At 43.1% G+C, this 18,660-nt stretch overlaps 1 protein-coding gene across 2 annotated transcripts in view; it reads right to left on the bottom strand.

The window, feature by feature from the left end:
- The window catches only part of bach2b (BTB and CNC homology 1, basic leucine zipper transcription factor 2b), a 476,383-nt gene that overhangs the window by 88,645 nt on the left and 369,078 nt on the right, over nt 1–18,660 (bottom strand). Inside the window, exon 1 of one of the 2 annotated variants that reach the window (XM_084029938.1) lies at nt 1,543–1,678. The exons of the other annotated variant lie outside the window; for it this stretch is intronic. The gene's annotated coding sequence lies outside the window, so the exon portion shown is untranslated. Of the gene's footprint in view, nt 1–1,542; nt 1,679–18,660 lie in introns of those variants that run through there. 2 annotated transcript variants of the gene reach the window in all.

Raw genomic sequence — 18,660 nt, 5'->3', positions numbered from 1 at the left:
GGGATGATGCTCGGTTCCACCACCATCATCATCATCATCATCACCATCATCATCGCGTTGCATCAGCACAAACAGACAAAGAGGCTGCGATGCCGCGGATGTCACTGCCCCCCCTCCCCTCTCCCTCCCCCTAAAATGCTGTATCACCGCATTAATGGCAGCATCACTCCGCTCCCTGGTGATTTCGGGCACCTCATCGCCGAGTCGAACACGTGGCGATCAAACAATAGTGTCCCGAAACAAACGCGTTCTAATTTCTACCGAATGCGCAACGCTGGATGACGCGCTGGGCGCGCACGTGCTGCCGTTTATTCCGCGACAGACTCGGCGAAACATATGATGACATCTATAATAAACTTTGTCACAAACGACGCTGGAGTTGCACTGAATGTCTAATCGGGGTCTTTAACGGCTCGTTTGCGTAACGGCGTCAAACGGATTCGTTACGGGTTTACTTACGCAAAAGAGTTTCCCCGTGTAAAATACTAGTTTATCTTTGATGTATTTGTATATATAATAGGCTATATATAGTATATATATCACGACTTGTGCGGGACAATGCATCAGCACATTGCTGACTCCGACATGACAAGACTGACAGGGACTGACTAAGCCACTACTGCCGCAGCCATCCACATGACAATGCAGGAGCGCGCGTATAAGACGCAGCTGTTTTGATAAACAGTCACTTCTTGATTTTTTTAAAAACCCATTGTGTTCTTTTATGTGCTTTTATTTTTTATTTAAACATAAAGGTGGTAATGATAATGAAAATGATATTCTGAATCGACACCGCGGTTGAGGTGATTCTATTGGCTGTCGGAGCAAACAAGGCTCGTCCTTACACAGCAAATATTTTGATGATTTTCCCCCCCATGTGGATTAATGAGTAGGTTCAGATTGGAGATGCGCGTCAAGAGATTTGCTAGTGCAATGTAGTACAATAATAATAATAATAATAATAATAATAATAATAATAATAATAATAATTTTATTCGGCTGCAAATACATTTGATTAACGTGCATGTAGTGAATGAGAGGGGCGTTTAATGACGCTGCAAGTGACAGACAGCGTGTTATTTGATGAAGCAGCGGCATGCCTGACCCTCCGCTGGGATCACCAACGATTCTACTTTGCAAAGAAAAAGAAAAAGAAAAGGGAGCGCAGACGGCGCGTTGACTCAAAGCACAACAGGATGTGGTACAGAGTTTGCGTTTCACTCCCGGACCCGCGTTCACACCCCAGCTCATTACACTCCCGCAACAATTGCACCGCCGCCAAATCTCCAGTCATGCGGGCTTGGTTTTCTCTACTACTACTATGACTCCTTTTCTCCGTGGATGAGCGGCGAGCAGGACTTTCTCCTCCCGGGAGCGCGCCGCTGCCACACTTGAGCAAGTTTGCAACTCTGTTATGAGAGCATCAGCGGCAGACCCGAGACTGACAAACTGCAAACTCTCTCTCTCACACACACGCACACACACACACACACACACACATTTATATATAAACCACAGGGAGAGACGTGCACGGCGGCTCACCTTTTGACTTCCTATTCTGCTCGTATTCCAGCGCTTCGCTCCGTTTCCCACATTGACTTCTTTCACATGATGACTCGCTTTAGTCGCTTCCTCGAAGCCTCCCGGCTGCAGAGACGTGACTTCTTCTACGATGCTATTTCTCACACAAAAAAAACCAAACACGCACAACGTCTGTGGCTCTGCCGTCTGTTGTTGCCGCTGTGTGGACGACTGCGCGCGCGCGTGTGCGTGCGTGTGTGTGTAAAGTGTGCGTGGCGATCCCGCGCGGCGTGCCGCTCCGTCTCCGCTGTTTGTTACACTCGACTGGAACGCCTACTCTCGGCCGCTACATTGTTGACATTCGGCCGCTGACGTCACTCTATCCCCTCATTCACAACATCGTCAGCGCGGCGCGGCTTTGCGTTGGTGCTTGCTGGAGGCGCGCGCGTACGCCTGAGAACGTGCGCAGCGGAGCTTGGAGAATCGCACTGCGGGCTGCTCGTTCAAGTCCCTCCCCTCGCGCTCGCTGGTTCGGCGCCCCCCCCACCACCATTCCCACTCCCTCCTCCTCGCGACGCACATACACACGCGCGCACCCGCACGAGCGCGCGCGCACACACACACACACACACACACACACACACACACACACACACACACACACACACACACACACACACACACACACACACACACACCGGGAATAGAGCGGTGAAAGATGACACAATGCATTTTTTTCCCCAAGCTGCAGACGCAAACGTTATCTTCTCCCTGAAAATGCTTAGATGGGGAATGGCACTTCATGTCAGAGCAAATAAATAAATACATACAAATTATTAAGTGCTTCACAGATGAATGACAAGCTCAAAAGCGAGGAAATTGGAAAAAGAAAAGAAAAGAAAAAAAGCAATTTAACAATTTGAGACCATTGCAGTTGAGACAATAGAATGATATGACAAAGAAAAATGAAAAGCTGTCATAACTGTAATAGCAGCAAAACAGCTTGAAATAACTACATTAATAAATTAACAATACAACTTACAATTCATAAATCATGAATAACATATTAGCATAAGTGTGTCATACTTATCAATATGGGTAAAACTCAGATTTGGTGACACACCCCACATGAGTTTAGATTTTCAGATCTGAGTTGCTTGTTGGCATGGAAACAAGGCAATCAAAAAGCACTAAATAAAAAAACATGAAGACAAAGTGCAAAAGAAAGACATTATGATCATTAAAATATAATTAAGACATCATTAAAGAGCCATGGTAATGGTGAACAAAACCAAACTAAAATGAAATAACACAGGTATAAATAAAAGTTACAGTGCAGTGTTAGAAATTGATCACTTACCTTGAAAAATTGGCAAACAGAAAGGTCTGAAAACGGTCTTTCTTCTGGGAGTTTAACACGTTTACTGAAGCCTTGGTGGACCACGGGCACCAAATTATATCAATTCAAATAGAAAATGCTGTAAACACCTTTATCCAAATTTGGAAGTAAAAGAAAAAACTCTGGGCTACTTTAAGACATCGTGTTTATTTTCTACCAATGTTTTAAAGGCATATCATTTTGGATTGTTTGGCTAAACTCAAACACTAACCTGTCAGACAGAAAGCCAGGCGATTTTGACACCAGGCGAGGAAGTTAAAAATTATTGCGATTATTTCGGCCAAAATAATTAAAAATGTTATCCTGATAATTATCAAAATATCCTAAATCTCTTTAATTGGCATTCTGGAATCACTTTATCTAACATTTTGATTCATTCTTTTAACATTTTTAGTGGAAAAACAAACAATCTTAATTAAGGTAATCAAAACTCATTAGGTCGCCCCTGCAGATATAAAGGATACATTTACATTTAAATAAAAATAGTAATATTATCTATTATTTCTGATATGATGATGTCAGTATCTTTAAAACCAGGGTACATGATAGTCTACTTCTTAGTCATACGGTATACCCATCCCTATTTGAGACAGAGACTGCGAATGCTGATTCCAGCTGCTGGATCAAAAACGCGAACCGAAGACCTTTTTGATCTCCTCCTCATCTGAATTATCTTTAATTATTCTTTTGTTGTTCGTAAGTCATGTGTTTCATTGATCATTTGTGGGGGTTATGATTAATTGTTGTAAGCTCTTTCTTCTCTATTTTCATAGAAGCACATCTCGTCACCGTTGAGGGTATCAAACCATTCAATACGGCTCTGATTGGTCTGGATGATTCATTCATCATGCAGACTCCAACTGTGTGATGCGTTTATGTCTATAAGTTTCTTGCTCTGTGGCGTTTACTAGTCAACGCCTGATGAAGAAATTAGCTTGTGGAAAATTGAATTAAAGGGGATTTATGCCGACTTCATGTTATTCATGTGGTCTAAGACATGTGGTCTTAAAATATTAGTGAAAATGAACAACTCTTCTAAAAGCAAAAAACTAGAGTGCTAAGTGTGTTTCAAACCTAAACTGCTTGGTTCAGTTAAAACAAACTAATATCCATTTGCTCTGTGATCACAGTTTGTTTGGGCTGTGTGAAAGCTGCCAATCAAACCCAGGTTTGATCAAGCGGATCAACCGAACCAAGCCCGCCTGAAAAGGTGGGTCTGGTGGGCTTTGTTTGTGGTGTGAAAGCAAACCAGTGAAGGAAGAGACCATATTTGGACTGCGGAGGAGCGAGGGTTGGATCTGATGAACTAAAGAGCGGCACTCCGAGCAGCAACCTTACTGGATCACAATCCACCTGGATCCTGGTGTGAAGCCGGCTAACTGCATTGGTAGCAACCTGTCAATCACAAGGTAGGCCCGCCCTCAATCATAACCTGCTTTATGGTCTATTTGACTCTAAATGGACCATAATTCTCTAAATGAACATCATGCTGTATTGAAGAAGACTTGAAACTAGAGATTGAGACCATAAACTCATGTTTACAATGTTTTTTGAGATAATAAATCAAGGGAGAAGTAGGATAATTTTTTTCATCGATTTCAATATTTTCAGAGAGGAGTCGCTCCCTGATGGCCAGCAGACAGAATGCAAGTTTAAAGGTTACTTTTGACTGTATTTGATGAGAAAACCAGTTATGTGATCATTTTCAAGTTTCCAGAAGTGAAAAACAGACCAAAGCAAACAAAGAAAGATGCAAATGCTTGACACTAAATGAGCGGAGCGAGGCGGTGGGAGGGAGGTAAGCCGGAGAGCGTCGCTCGGCTTAAACATCAGCCATGTGAGGGAGGCAGGGTGTTTTGTTCTGGAAGGAGCTCACATCCTACTTGGACAAGCCAACGCTCACTGGAGATGTTTTAATTTCTAATGTAAAAAAAAAAAAACTACCCCTGGGGAGTTTGCATGTAATTATGAATTATCACAGACAGGCAGACGGTCCCTTCTTCATAGCAGCAGTCACTGCTCACAGGATATTCCATGAGTGGCATTCAAAGTGTTGCTGCATGCATTAAAGTGGCGATTTGAGACGCTGCTGCGACTGACATCAAAACAACACCACCAACAGGCGTTTGTTATTGGCATGGAGAAAGCATCAAAGTAAGTGAGATTCAGAAAAAAAAACACAGAATCGTGCAGCTGTATGCAAAGGGAGGTGATGATGCTATTTTATGATGATGAGTAGGGCAGCCTATGAAATATGATGTAAATAATGAAAAATACGTCTGTCATTATACTTGAATTCCTATTGTCATCACCAAAGACTATAAACCTTAAATAATACAATAAATAACCTGTCAATAACAAGATAGCCCCGCCCTCAAGCATCCCCTGATTTATGGTCTATTATACTGTAAATGGACCATCATTTAATAAATAAAAATCATGCTGAAGAAGACTTGAAACTAGAGATTGAGACCATACACTCATGTTCACTGAGATAATAAACCAAATGATAAGTAGGATACAGTTTTCATTGACTTCCACGCACTCAGACTTCTTCTTTTAAAGTCGCCCCCTGATGGACAGTAGAGAACATGCAAGTATATTGCACTTCAGCGTTGGCTTTGCTTCAACTGGAGGTTGTCTTGTATAGCTATTGATTTAAAAGCACACTTAGCTAACAACAGTTAATGGTTAAAGCTCTCTGTGTCTTTAAAACCTGTGGTATCATGAAAATAGAATGGTTATTGTGCAGAAGTACGTCTTGGTTTTGTCTATAATTACAGGGAGAAGTCACTGGAAGGCATACATAGTTATGTTTAGTGTTATATTTAAGGAGGTGACAAGAGACTAAGACAACATTGCTGTCTTAATGCCATTTAAATTCCAGTTGCGATAAACTGGAGACCATTTATGTTCATTCATGTTGGAGCACCCACTTGCATTCTCTCTACTGGCCATGAGGGGGCGTCTTACAAAGAGAAGTCTGTTTGCATGTCAAGTCAATGAGAAAATGACCCTAATTCTAACTTGATTTATTATCTCAGTAAACATTGTAAACATGAGTTTATGGTCTCAACCTTTAGTTTCAACTCTTTGTCGATTTTGGCTACACAGTATGATATTTTCCAGTTAATAGAGGAACATCAGTCAGTTGTCACAATAAGTTTCCATACATGTGTAACAGTTTCAGTTTTTTTTTAAATAAAATCATTGTAGTTTTATAAATGAGAATTCACATTTCAGTTCAGTCTAAACATGCTGCTTCGTGACAGGCTCCATAAACACATTTTATTAGTTTGCTTAATCCTTAATCGGTACTTTTTGCACGTGCAAAGTCAGCTTAGCTCTAAGAAGATGACGGGCACAGATTTCACTGAAGCTGGCACACACTGCCAGTGGAAATGAATGCATTATTAATAATTTAAAAGTTAAATGTGACAGAAGAAAATCAGAGGTGCCCTGGAATAAGCAGCTAAGTGCTAAATAAAAGTACGGCACTAAAAAGGAGAATTACAATCTGTCAAGGGGGCCGATTTTTTTTGGGAGTCCAAAAAAACAGTTTTGACAATCCCGCAGCTAATCCCTTAGATTAGTTCAGGTATTCATATTCATCCACGCAGAAACCTTCGAGACATCTGAGGGTATTTTTTTTTTTCCTAATTCTAAAAACCTAAAGTAGAGCTGAGCAAAGCTGGGCCGGAGGCCTTCAGCAGGCAGGAGCGGACCCGTGTCTAAAGGGGGCTGGGAGACGAGCCTCGACTCCTCTGTCTAGCGGGGCGTTCACAGTCGACGTCTTGCTCGTGCTCCCAATGCACTAAATGCATGAGGAGAATTTAATTACAGAGTATAAACTCCCTGAACACAAACACACACACACACACACACAGAGAGAGAGAGAGAGAGAGAGCAGGCTTTGTCATTCCTGCACTTGATGACCTCTCCTCGAGGCCTTTCCCAGAGAGGAGGCCGACTGAAGTCGGGTGGCGGAAACGCGGGGTGGGGGTGAAAGAGTCTGCAGAGTGATGGCATGGGCCTCGCCTTCCCGCCCAGCACCCATACTGTGGACAAACACTGTGTCCTTATGTCAGGAAGTCTAATTAGATGTAATAAAAGCAGCATGTGAAACGTCAGCCTTTCCGCCGTCATAGAAAGAGGAAGCTCCGTGTCGAGGGAGGCCCAGCCTGCGGAGGTTCTGAAGCCCTCAGGTTCAGGACGTGGCAAATGCTGCCGATTGTGCAACGCCATAGGAATGTTATTGTTCGGTTCACTGGTTGTCAGACAAAAAATTTTGTCCTGTCATGGATGACTTAGTGAGGACTGACTGATGACGGCGTGTCTACGTCAACGGGCGTTGCTTTTTAAACCAGCCGTGCAACAGCCAGACCGCTCGAGCCAGGTGGTCTCAAAATATTCAGTCACTCATTGCTTGATTACATTAACATTAATTATTGGTTAAAAATGTAATTCACTGTTTTTAGCACATCTGCTGGGCATTAAACCACTTCATACAGTTTTCATACCTTTTCCATTGAAATACAATCATAGGGTACAATAAATGCAAGACTGTGTACGTTTTTATCCATTGCTTGTAATTCATGACATAATAACTGGTACCCTGCACTATTTTGCATCCTCGTTGGGACCACACCCATCTCTCAACTTCATCTGAGTGGATGAACCCTTGATCTCAACTGCACACCTGTGACGTTTCAAAACAGTGATATCAGTTTAGTCGGATTAAAAAAACTACAGAAACGGCGTTACTTGAGTACGGAAGTTAGGTAACAAATACCTTAACAGCCAGATTAAAATAACTATGGAAGTGGCGTTAATTACGGAAAACCACATGACAAATTGTCGACGTTTACTTCTGGTTTCACACGGGACACGAACAGCGGTGTCCTGGGTGAAAGTCCGGTGTTTTTAACCGTGTTTTTAACAGCGTGTGCAGACGTGACTATACTGGCGATGCATTTGAGTGACAATGTCAGATTAATCACATACTGCTATTTAGGAGGGATTACAAGGAGCATGAGCTCATTTGCACACAAACACACAAAAAACTGCAGCTGTATTCGGCTTCCTCCCTGCACAGAGAAGGCTCATTACTGAAGCGCCCACGAGAGCCATTTGCACCATATTGTGGAATAACAATGTATGACAGGGTTTAATCATTCTGTTTCTTCACCCAACAATTTGGGGATTTCGAGGCTTTTCATTCAATAACAGCAGCGCCGTTTATTTCCAGAGCCGTTCAGTAAACGTGCACTGTGTGCTAAACAGGCACATGTATAATCCTGCATCTTCTCAAAGCAGTGACTCATAGGAAAAGTGTTCAAAGCAAATCCAAAAGCATGAAAGAAAGAAAAAAAAGGAAGAAAAAAAAACCCCTGCTCAGAACGAAAAACGAGTCGGTCAAAGAGTCATCACTCCGAGCGCGAGGATGACTCATTTCCAAGTGATTCATCACGGTTTGCACTCATGTAGATGGACTCCGAAGAACTTGCAGGAAATCGCTGGCTAAGGAGAGCGGCAAGTCCAGGCAGAGGCACATAGACGTAAATGCATCGCTGTCGTCAGCCAACGAGCAGACATGTGACCCAGAGCCAAATGCCTTTGATTACATCAATTACCGGGAGCCTGACGGTGCCTCTGGGAGCGATCTAACCACCATTCATAACGACGGCTGCCACAGACCGACCGACCTATCAGTCTCAGGTTACCGTCAGGACAGCTCCTCATGCCTTGGAAAAAGTCACGTATGCAAGGGGGGAAAATGCAAATACAAGAAAATGCACATTCACATCAGACTCCTTGATCTCCGATTTACCTGTTTTTTTGTATAATTGAACACATTTCTCCATCTAATTTGATTTTGATCTCTATTCCAACATGCCACTGAAACGATATGATCCTAAAGCAGTACGTTTTTAAGTACGGTATTTAAGTTTTATTTTCAGAATTTAGGTTTTATATTCGTCTTATCTCTCAGGAAAGAGCAGGTGCATTTATGACACCATTTCACGTACAATTCATTTACAAATGACAATTGTAACTTCCCTTGTGAATAATACCAATTGAAGAACATATAATATCGTGATGCACTGATAATGCTGATACATAATACAGGTGTTATCATTGTGGATGCAATTTGAGGTTCTGATGTCAAATTTTGTGAAAAGTATGTTGTGAATTTGTGCAAATGTGGCACGGCATGGGAAATTCATGTTGCAATGAAACACAATCAATTCAGTAGTTAGTCCAAAATCATGAGATTTTAACATGTTTTAGTTACATTGCAGTAAATACATTTATAAAAAGGCAATGCATATAACAATGTGCATGTTATTTTACTTTATTCCTTTGTTTGATTTGTTTCTTATTTGGGCATATATTATCGTTCTTACACTTGTTCTAACTTTAATTATATATTCAATAAAAACATGATTTTGTTCAGTTCCACAGAATTCATCTTGACATGTTTGGCGTCGTTGGAATCTTTTGGTACGCCACAAGAATTTAAATTGAAATAATAATAATTTCTGCAGGTTTGAACAATTTGACACCCTGAGTTTGTTATGAATGACTCATTGGCGGGTTGGTGACGTGGTTATTTTAAGTTGTTTTTTAGCAGACAAAACAATGAACATCCAAGTTCATTACACACACCAGCTTGTTCTCATATGTCAGCAAAGCCTTGAAGGTTTTTAGCCACATCACTCAGCAAAATGTTATGTTTCTGCATGTTTTATGCTTCCCTAGAAACTTTTGGGATCTTTGCATACTTTCCAAACTGGAGTAGATTTTGAGATACAGTTCTGAACGATGCTTGAGTGCACAGCATACCGTAAATCGTAATAATGAACCCACTGCTAAGTTTGACGGGGTCAGGAGGGTTAACAGACAGAATGTATTGGAATGCTGCAGAAGAACCCACCTCCCTGTGTTCTCTGAGGAACTACTGTTTGACTGGCTGAGTGGAAGGAACGGGAGGTTCAATCTCTGCGTCCGGCTTACAGACTGGGCTAGTACACAGCGCTCTCCATAGCTCAGTGATGAAAAGGTAAAAGCCTAAACCACCACAGTTGACAGGTTGTCATTGTGCGTTTGTCACGTGTGTGTACGAGTGTGCGTGGCGTGCATGAATGTGGGCGGTGTGGTGGAGAGTTCACATGGGCCAAAAGCCGGTTCCTTGGCGAACAAAGACGACCATCGTAGTTTGGGTTTGCAAACCAGTTCAAGAAGTTGAAGATACTGTTATCATAAAAAAAGTAGACTAAGGTAGTCACTGGCCAACCATGTCATGCTAGCACGTTGGAAGGGGGCTAATCAGGCATCAGATTTAGGCTAAACAAAATGGGTTCAATGGGCTTTCACCCACAAGACTCCCCTTTACAGACATGCCTGCTTGATGCTGATCCTGTGCAGTTTTGGAGACTCTTGTGGATCCAATGGGCCCAAGTGTATTCATGTGTGATGATGTCAGTCCCCATAATAACCATTTCATTGTAGCGAGACCATTTTCTTTGACGTCACTGTATAAAATGACCTGTTGTGACCACTAGGATAATCACAGCCTCATGAAACTGTACAACCACAAACTACAGACAGAGTGCATTCAGAGGATGTATGACTTTCTGTGTGGTTTCCAGAAGAAAAAAAAAGCAATTCTTGCAGAAATGTCCAAATGTTAAAGGTTTTAGATACCAAATGGCATCATGGATGTTTCTATGGGGTTCTTCAAGGCCTTGGTGTCTTAATGTGTTGTTTTGGAGGGAGTGGTCAGAGATTGTTTAGCACCAAATCTATGTAATAGAGTTTCAAATGCAAAAGCTTTGCGACAAATTGTTAATTGAGCATGGTATAAGCCACATTTCCACCAAGGCGTCTGGTCATTTTAATCCAGGGACTACTTTTCAAGCATCTGTGAAAGCAAATCAGTCCGCTGACATATGAAAAGGCAACATTGACATGTTGGTAGGGGGGTAAACATACAGGCCCCCAATAATGTGTTGTGGGTCCCAGTCAATGTGTTCCTGAGTTGGGGTTGGTCAACCCTTCACTTGTCCATACTACGTGGTCACGTTCGACTGGGTCTTTTCTCCGTGGATGTGTTCCAGTGGGATTCCGTCTCCATGAATGTGTTCCAGTGGGATCCCGTCTCCATGGATGTGTTCCAGTGGGGTCCCTTCTCCGTGGATGTGTTCCAGTGGGATCCCGTCTCCGTGGATGTGTTCCAGTGGTATCTACTACTTTAGATAACTACTTTACCGCCGGCCTCCTGAGGAACTCTCTGGTCCTCTTTGGTCCTGCCTCCTGGTCGCCCTCCGGAGCGGACCGGTCTGGTCAACAGTAGGCCTATGTCACTTCTATGCGCCATATATTGTTGACCTGCTATTTGAGGGTAGTCGACATATTTTTTTTCTGTATTGCTGATATGTTAAGTGACAAATTCCAGCTCTTCATTGAAGCTATATGATGAAATATTCAAGGTTTTTTACCATTCCAACGTTGAACCTAACACATTAATATGAATAAATAAATAGGTATAATGTCTAGCAGTCTAATCCTAACTAATACAGAAACTCTAAGGGTGGGAGCGCAGTTTGAATTTAGACCAGTGTCTGACTGTCTGTCTCCTGCTCAGTCCAGTAAACAGAAGCTTACGGTCTGCCAGCTCAGGAGGCTGTTTACATGGGACGTGGACCTGGATCTAACTAAGCCGCTTGTCCAAAAGTCTAAACAGGTGAAATCCTTTAAGACCGCCCAATCATTGGGCGACAGTCCCCCCCCGTCTGTCACCACTCCGGCTCAGGCTGCAGTTGAGCAGAGTAAACAAACAGGAGTGAATTGGGTGTGAGGGATGAGTCATCAGTTCTGGGCTCGCTGTGGCTCTCCGTGTGCTCTGCGTGCCTCAGTCTGCTGAACATCCGCTCCCCTGAAGGCCCTCGTCACCGCAGGCATACTTCAGCAATTACCTTCTCGCCCACACGCTGTCAGTCACATGGGCCGTAATAACAGGCTGTTGCACTGGCCCACTCCAAACTCACTCACCAGCACGCTGCAGCGCACACACACACACACACACACACACACACACACACACACACACACACACACACACACACACACACACACACACACACATCCTGAATCTGATTACAGCGACAACACACAGTACTGTTCGGTTTTTATTACATATAACAGATTTTAGTCGGGGCTGTATCTCCCACTGCTGACATTATACAGCGGTTTTTCATTTTTTCAGCTTTTTTTGTGTGAAAACAAAAGAATCGAAACCAATTATTTCTTCAATCAAAACTGTCTGAAATTATATAAAACTGCAATAATCTTTTTAATTATAACCAAAGATCAAGAGCAGAGAATAATCACCAACTCTGCAGCTCCACGGGGCTTTTTAAGCCTCTTTTAGCTCATGATTGTTTCTTTTGGGAGGGGGGGGACTCGCAAACTCTGCTCTCATTAACTTGTTCCAAGCAGCAGGCAGCAGTTTCCGATGCAAACTGAGCTCTGACACTGTACACTACTCAGCAGAAAACAGCTGACGGACACATTTGGCAACTTGCTGGTGAACGGCGTGGAGCAGTGCAGCTAAAGGAGAGTAAATATTGGTCTTTCAGCAGACACAAACATGACTCCAAATGAAAGCTAACGATTCTCTCTCTCTCTTTTGGATGTGTAAATAGGGAAATGTTAAAGAACAGATTTTTTCTTTTTTTAAAGTGAAATGTTGTGTTAATAGCTTGTTGCACTTTGTGCATTCAACAATCAATTTCTGCCCGTTATTGATTTATTTTTAAACAAGCTCCTGTCTTTAGTTTAGGCAACAAAAGGAAAAAGAGTGTGGTTTGGCTCAAAATATTGTTATTTAAGTAAATATGTTACGTAACAAATTAATTCCATGAAATGACACATCTTGCTTCGTGGAAAATTAACCAAATTAAGAAAGTTACTATTGGGTACATAAATGTTACTTTATGCTTAAGATTTTCATACACAATGATACTTTTAGATTTGTCTTGACTGTGCATGTCATGATAATATAAGGCTTTGTATTCACAATGCAGGTGAATCTTCACCATCATGACTTGATGCACCATTCTCACAGCAGTCGAATGCATGTTTGGCATTAAAGCTTGCAGTGTTATTTTGCAAACGCAGTGTACAAATTACGCCTCCGGACCTGCAAACATCAAGCCAAAACCAGCCAGTATATAGAGCCCTCTTGACATTTGACTGTTTATTTGCTGTCCCCAGACCTTTGCTTGTGGAAAACTGTGCAGGTTGATGCAGGCTTTGTGTTTGCATGGAGGACATTGGTTTGCCTCCCACAGTCAGTTTCCCCTGCTGATCTTGAACGTGAGCAATATCAACTCATACCCCCACCCTGAATAAAAATCTAGTTGACACACTCTTGCTTCTATAAAAGTGTCTGACAGAGAAAAACATGGCTTCACAAGGTGTGATGAACTTGCTGATGCAGTTTTCAATAGGTATTTTCTTTTCTTAGACAGCTACTCACATCATTTCCCACTCATTCGATCCTGAACCTGAGGGCATTCTGGGAAGACGTTCACCTCGCCGTGCTATACAGACACCACTCCGACACGTGCTGCTCTCCAGCGTGAGATTGCTTGCCGTTTGACACATCGCAGGCAGGTTATTACATCGAAGTTATATCACAAGCACAGAAGTAGGAGAAGAAAGGACATTCCCATTTAAGCCCATGTAGCAGGGAGGTCAGCGCGGCGGCCACTTCTATGTGTAGCCTGCTATGTGTAACGTTGCTAGTTAGCTAGCCTGCTAATTCTGCTATGCTTCAATGCAGGGAGACCTTATGATCATCTTATTTGAGATTATTTGATTGTTTTTTCACAAAAGACAAAGTGTGTCTTGTCTTTGACGCTACAAAAATATTAGTTTTTTAACAAAATGTAATGGGATTCCAGTGTTTAAGCCATTTTAAGCTTTTTAAATCATATTGGAATGATTAGCGGGTTAATGTTGTGAATCATACTTTAGACTGGGTTATATATATGTGCTAAATTAATTTCATAAGTATTGTTTACTGTCTAAGAAAATGCTCAAACAAGGTTCAATACTAAGATAATAAATGAATAATTTTTGTGACATAACAAAATTATGAAAATCCACTGTTTCCCCCCCAACGGTGACTTGTTTGTCACGTAACTTCCATACATAAACTTGCAGGTTTTAAGCGTGAAGTCATTTTCCCTCGCCATGTGGAGTTGTGACACACCACTTTGGAGTGTGTGCCGGGGTGAGTGGGCGGTGACCGTTTGACACCCTCCACACGCTGTGTGAAAGTCACACCTGCCGGCCTCCTGAAGGCTCCACAGAGAGCTTTGACCCGTCTCACCTTCTGCTGCCATCAGATCACAAGAGGGTTCACTCAGCCTCTCGTCAGACTACTGATACGCCGAGTCGATTACAAAAAAAAAAAAAAAAAAAAATCACAGAAAAATTAATTTTGCATCAGAAAACGGAGCAGCTGCTCACGCTCTCCCTCCCCTCACCCTCATTAGTGCCTCTCTAAATAGACCCGTGGTGAAATTATGAATGAAGAATGACAGAGTTCAGTGCCGTTCCAGATAAATGAATTCATGATCCCAATTAGCATACTTACACTGTTACTGTAGCTCAAATGCAATGTGTAATTACATAATGCATGAAGTGGGGTACACAAAGAATTGGATGCTGGAGAGTGGGGGCTCGCTGCTCCTCTAACATCTTTGACTCTGCAGAGGAGTTCCTCGTCGAGCGCTTAAATAATCGCCGGCAGCCACTTTGAAGACCAACCAGGGATTGGTGCAGATTAATGGAATCCTAACTGGCACACGCCGCAATTTATAGACCAACATGCACGATATTATGACCCAAATTCTGTCCATTATTAAAAAACTGCAACATCCCTCTCTGCCACTGCTAGCCTATTTATGTCACCCAGTTTCCATGGCTACCATGGCATAGATAAAATCTAAAGCATACACACACACACACACACACACACACACACAGGTTCTCAAGTGCAACACCAACTTCCCTTTGCAAAGAGGGACGAGGGATGACGTTACAGACTCACGCTCTTTAATGCACTTGAACAAAGGCGAGCGAAGCAAATGCGCTGCTCTGCCATGAGAGCTTTTGCTTTTGCCTGACCCAACGGTTGCAAGTTGAAGGCTCCGATGGGCCTGAAGTGCCTTTGAGCAACACACACACACAAGTTGCTGTACTGATGGAAATGTCTCTGCAGTATTCAAAACCCAAGGAGCAAAACCTGACATGGATTTATGATTTGGTCTCACCAGATTTAATTTAATCGTTGAGAAATTGAGAACATTTCTTGTGTAGCGTGTTGCTCTTAGACAACATCATTCAAAACTTTGGCTTCCTCTCTGAAACTCCTTGTGGCAGGAAAATCCAAAAGTGGCCCGATTCCACAGACAGGAATTTGAAAAAGCAAGTCCTAAAAATATGACACTGGGGTTTTATTAGTCCGTGTGGAAATACAAGCTCACATACACGGTCAAACCACCACAAATGGAAGGTGGCCTTCCTTCCTCGATCGCACGCACAAAACCGACCATTGCCCTCGATTTCCTTCACAAGCCCACAGAGGGACCAAACGCTGGATGTCCTTCTGAGAACAAAAGAGCACGGGACAAAGCTGGCAACAATACACCGTCTTCCTCGATTCCACCAGTTCAGCGAGGGCAAGCAGGAGCACATACACAATACCTGGCTGGAGAAGGAAGGTGACATCATTCCTCCACAATGAAATGACTCATTGTTCCCCATTTAGCTATCGACTTCAAACGCAGAGGGTGACAAAAACAGAAGCCACTGTCAGCAGAATGCTCAGATAATTTCACGCTGAAATGTAACCCAGAAGCCTGAGCTCTTGGACAGGTCACGCTCAGGGTCCTAGCTGTCAAAAGGCCAGACCGGGCTTACGCAACCGAATCTATTATTATGTTAGATAAATCAGCTCAATTCAAAAGAGCGGCTGTTCACACAATCAATGAAGTGGATCGGGCACGCCATAACGAGGATTCACTTTGATCCCGGCCGTTGATAAGCTGAAGATGTATGGTTCTTTGTCTGTGAAAAAACAGCTCCACAGCTCCAGTTGACGACAAAGACTGGGTGTTTAGCACCACCTGCTGGCTGAATGGAGACACTGTGGCAGGTGCCATGAAACTATTTCAAAAGACTAATGGAACTCCAATTGAATTTAACAACTCCACAATGTATTGAGAGTGAGCCTGCTGATGAACTACAGTCCAGTCGGAGACAAAAAAAAACCTGGAAACCCTTCCACCCACACACAACCAAAAAGAATTCACAATGTTCCACTTTAATTTAGTCTCAGTACTATTTTTGTTGGGCTTTTTTGTGTGTATTTGTTTCACAACACCCTGAACTGAACATATGAGATACGTTCATGAACACCGAGCACCCATCTACTGAGGAACACATAAAGGATGCACTTGAAAACTCCAGTAAGTGCAGTTTGAGTTGAGATTTGTTGGTCAATATAGACAACAAACTCCAGTTCTGAATAGTGAAGCCAAACTTGCATTCTCTCTGCTGGCCATCAGGGGGCGACTCCTCTGGTTTCAAAAAGAAGTCTGTTTGCATGGTAGACTATGAGAAAATGCCAATACAGTAAGATTACTTTAGCACTTAGCTGTAAAGTTGACCCTGAATTATGAAGCTAACTTTGTTAACAGCTTCACACCAGAACCAGATGGATCCAGATCCAGTAAGGTTGCTGCTCGGGGGGTAGCTCTCTACCGCTTGTGTTCATCCGATCCACCCTTCACTCCTCCACAGTACAAATATGGTCACATCCAAAATTCAAGACAGCGATTCGGGTATGAAAATGATCTCAGAGTTTCCCAATTGCAAGTTGAGGGGAGCATTCATGTACAATTTCCGAGGTGGCAACTCGTATTTCCGATAATTCCGATACCACCTGAAGGCAGCACAATAATTCAGGATTTTAGCTTTGAATCACGTGTCACGCCCAGTGTTGGGAACGTTACTTTAAAAAAGTAATTAGTTATAGTTACTCACTACTTGTTCCAAAAAGTAACTGAGTTAGTAACTGAATTACTTTATAATAAAAGTAACTAGTTACCAGGGAAAGTAACTATTTGCGTTACTGTAAAAAAAAAAGTTGCTTTATGTCAAAGAATTTGGATTTTTCTTGTAATGAGATGGCAAACTGTAGTCTTGTAGTCTACTAGTGTGTATAATAATTGAGATCGCATTCTCCGCACCTCGCATGCGGGAATAATTAAAACTTGAGGAGAAATTATACAGTGGGAGCTCGCTTTGTCTGTCATATATCACAAAACAGGGTCAGAGCGCACAGCAGTAGACATAATGACGGCGAGACCCCGGTGCCTCGAGCCGCCGGGCCGTTCATCATCATCATCATAATCATCACCACCGTCTTCACCATCCGCGCTCCACAGCTGCACCGGAGTCCCGTCCAACACCAGAACGGCGGGACACCGGGGCCCGCGTGGCCCCCGCGCGCCGCTCAGACCAGCAGCAGCCCCAACTCCGGCTCCAGCTCGCGGCAAGTTTGCACGTTTCTCCACGGACAACAGGATGCCGAGACCAGGCACGAGCGGCGCGCAAGCAGAACTCGATCCTGACTTTTTTTTTTAACCGACAACCGACAAATTCAATTCATAGTAACGCACCGCATTTAACGTTCAGTAACGATAACGGCGTTGTAACGACGGAAACAGTAATTAGTTAGATTACCCCGTTACTGAAAAAATAACGCCGTTACCTAACGCCGTTCTTTTAAACGGCGTTATTCCAAACACTGGTCACGCCTTCCCTTTTCATCATCATGTATCACACCCACCAAGGAAACAAGATCATCCTGTTTCTTAACGTATTATTATTATTATTATTATTATTATTAAATAATAAATAAATCAGCTACTTACCAAACACGCTCCATCGCACCAAAGTCCTCCCTGTCAATTCGATCACCTGATTTTTGCGGATAGGTGTTTATTTGGCGCACACAGGGCACCTAAACGCAACACATACCTCCCGTTGGACGACGTGAAGATCCCGGTGAATGGCTCCTCCGTTGCCGGTATTGAAGAGTATCTCCCGGCGACCTCACACGGTGGACGGCCTTGATCGGAAAAACGCCGGACACAACCCGAACAACACGGGCAGGCATGGCGTCTTCTCGCCGACCTGGACGTTGCAGCCGGGCTACAGTGATGATAATCCCGGGCGGTTTTCCAGCGTCCTCTAGGGGAACCTAAGCGGTAGCTGCCGTCTTTTGAATCTCTTCCAGTCATGAAGCAACGCTTTTATTTGATATAACTGTTAGCGGCTAAGCTAAGCTAATTCATTTATGCTCTTGGCATAGCGCTAAAGTTGTGTCTAGCAAACAGTCTGCTTCTTCTTCTTTCATGGAATATTTTTCCACGTGTTCAGTTACTTGCGAGAATCCATAACTATCAATAAATCTCCGCAAAGCATACCTTTTCACCATGACAACGGCTCGGCTTTCCCTTGGCGCGGCGACTTAACCTACCATGACCCCAAGAGAGCGCGGTGTTGCCAGATTTGGCTAGTTTCCGCCCAATTGAGTTACTCTTGATTAAGTTGTGAGCAGGCTTTACACTTGCATTCCCTCTGCTGGCAACCAGGGG

The sequence above is a fragment of the Eutrigla gurnardus genome (genome assembly GCF_963514095.1).
Source record: "Eutrigla gurnardus genome assembly, chromosome: 16".
NCBI lineage: Eukaryota > Metazoa > Chordata > Actinopteri > Perciformes > Triglidae > Eutrigla > Eutrigla gurnardus.
This window is presented reverse-complemented; position numbering and strand designations above follow the sequence as displayed.